We start from the raw sequence: 3,225 nt of genomic DNA, 5'->3' as shown, positions 1-3,225 counted from the left end.
CTTTAAAATCTGCCCCCCTAAGTTCCAATAAAATATGAAAGCTACCCCGAGGTTTTATTAAATTGCAGAACTTACCCCATCTTATGCAAACTGCCCCCCTAAGTTTTCGTAAATTACAGAAACACCCCAGTCTTCTACATAATACTAAATCTCCCCAATTATGTAGAAATTCCCTAAATTTTTCCGCTGCATATCAAGCCTCTTGTGATAATAGGGATAGAGAGGAAGGGTGGATTTTTGATTGTGGAGCTACTGATACGATGACCTTTGATAAAACTGATATTATTAAGTCATCAACATCCCACTGAACACATGTTCAAACTGCTTGTGGTGATTTGACTTGTGTTGAAGGGGCCAGAACTATAGAAATTTCTCCTACTCTTCGTCTCTCAAATTGTCTATATGTTCCATCTCTTTCTCACAACCTGTTGTCTATTAGTCATGTTACAAAAGAACTCAATTGTACCATGATAATGCATCCCCACTTCTGTTTTCTGCAGGATATCAGAACGGGGGAGATTATTGGGCGTGGAACTGAGCGGGATGGATTGTACTATGTGGATGAGATAGCTCAACAAGGTAAGGTGATGCTGGCTCACGGAACTACTGACCGGGAAGCCTGGCTTTGGCACCGTCGGTTAGGGCATCCATCCATGGGGTATCTTAAGCTCTTATTTCCTAAATTAATGAAAAATGAGACTTTATCTTGTGAGACTTGTGTTTTAGCTAAAAGCCACCGAAAATCTTTTAAGCCTAATGACACACAAGTGAACTCCATTTTTTCTCTTGTTCATTCTGATGTTTGGGGTCCTTCACCTGTTGTGGGGGGTCAAGGTTTTAGATATTTTCTGCTCTTTATTGATGATTGCACTAGAATGACATGGGTGTATTTTCTCAAAAATAAATCTCAAGTTTTTGAAAAGTTCACTCATTTCTTCAACATGATTCAAACTCAATTTCAAAAAAATATCCAAACCCTTAGAACCGATAATGGGGGGGAGTTTGTCAATCGATCAATGCAAGACTTCTATCAACAAAGAGGGATAATTCATCAAACCACTTGTTCCCATACTCCCGAACAAAACGGTGTTGCTGAACGAAAAAATAGAATTCTCCTTGAAATGACCCGTGCTAAGATGCTTGAGTCTAAGGTACCCACCCACTTCTGGCCTGAAGCTGTCGCCACCTCTGTTTACCTTATAAATCGCCTTCCCACCATAACCCTCCAGCTTCAAACTCCTTTACAAAAATTATCCACTCTTGCTGATATACCTCTCGCTCTTACTCTTCAACCTCGAATTTTTGGTAGTTCCGTATTCGTTCATATTCCCAAGCATGAACGGACTAAACTCTCTCCTTGTGCCATTAAGTGTGTGTTTGTCGGGTATGGTGTTAACCAAAAAGGGTATAGATGTTACAATCCTAAAACCCGTCAAATCATAACCACCATGAACTGCGACTTTCTTGAAACTGAGTATTTTTACAGTACCCACCTTAACAGTCAGGGGGAGAGTGAGAAAGAGAGTGAGATCGACCTGTTAAGTTGGTTACCAATGCCAGGCCCGGAAGCAGACCCAACAGAAAAAGTTAGCCTTGCCACCGAGCATGTTTCATCCACTCCAGAACAATCTAGTCCGCTGCATGAGCCTATATCTTCTCCGCCACTGATATCTGAGGTAAGAACTTCTGAACCTACTATTGTGGCTTCTGATTCTGCTGATAATATTTCTCAAGTCATTGAAGAAGAACATGAGGATAATACAGTAGATGGAGATACTGGGAGATATGTGCTACCACCCAGGAGTAATCGGGGTGTACCTCCTAAACGATATACCCCAGAGAAAATTGTGAGGAATTCCCGATACTCAATTGGGAATATCGCCAAGGGAAACTTGTCCAAAAATGCCACAGCCTATGAAGCGGCCTTATATGATGAGGAGATTCCACAAACAGCAGAGCAAGCCCTGAAGATCGAGCATTGGAGAAATGCTATGAAGAAAGAGATAGGGGCCCTAAACCGGAATCACACATGGGAGAAGTGTCGGTTGTCGAAAGGGAAGAAAACTGTGGGATGCAGATGGGTTTTCACAATCAAACGAAAACCAGATGGATCTATTGAGTGATACAAAGCTCGGCTGGTTGCAAAAGGCTACACACAAACATATGGGATCGACTATGCAGAAACTTTCTCGCCTGTAGCAAAAATGAACACTGTCAGGGTGCTCCTCTCCATTGCTGCAAACAAGGATTGAGATCTTCATCAGTTTGATGTTACAAATGCCTTTATTCATGGTGAGCTTGAAGAGGAACGGGAGGTATACATGGAAGCACCCCAAGGTTTTTCAGATGAGTTCGAAGAAGGGGAGGTTTGTAGATTGAAAAAGACTTTATATGGGCTCAAACAGTCTCCCAGAGCTTGGTTTGGAAGATTCACCACAGCTATGAAGAAGTTCGGGTACCAGCAAAGCAATTCAGACCACACCTTATTCTTGAAGAAACGAGGTGATCTTATTTCTTGCTTAGTCATTTACGTTGATGACATGATCATAACAGGATATGACGTAGAAGAAATTCAGAAGTTGAAAGAAAATCTTTTCAAGGAGTTCGAAATGAAGGACCTTGGGAGACTAAAGTACTTCCTCGGCATCGAAGTACTCAGATCGAAGAAAGGGATTTTTATCAGTCAGAAGAAGTATACTCTTGACCTTCTTGCAGAAGCAGGGATGCTAGATTGCAAGCCAGCTGAGACGCCTATGGCTGTCAATCATGGGCTACAGATTGTGAAGGGAGCTAAATTGGCGGATCGAGGAAAATATCAACGTTTGGTAGGGAAACTCATCTATCTTTCCCATACTCGGCCTGATATTGCGTATGCTGTTGGAGTTGTGAGTCAGTTTATGCACCAACCACAAGCTGACCACATGGAAGCTGCGCTCAGAATTGTGAGATACTTGAAAGGAACCTTTTACTATGGAGTACTGTTCAGGAAAACTGGACATCTCGAGATACAAGCCTACACTGATGCTGACTGGGCTGGAAACCCAGTTGACAGGAAATCAACAGCAGGATACTTTGCCTTCATTGGAGTAATCTTGTCTCTTGGAGGAGTAAAAAACAGAAGGTGGTGGCACTCTCAAGTGCCGAAGCAGAGTTCAGAGGAATCAAAAGTGGTCTAACCGAAGTTCTTTGGTTAAGAAGACTAATGACAGAATTGGGCCTCAATCC

This window comes from Salvia miltiorrhiza, chromosome 1 (assembly GCF_028751815.1).
Source record: "Salvia miltiorrhiza cultivar Shanhuang (shh) chromosome 1, IMPLAD_Smil_shh, whole genome shotgun sequence".
Lineage (NCBI taxonomy): Eukaryota > Viridiplantae > Streptophyta > Magnoliopsida > Lamiales > Lamiaceae > Salvia > Salvia miltiorrhiza.
This window is presented reverse-complemented; position numbering follows the sequence as displayed.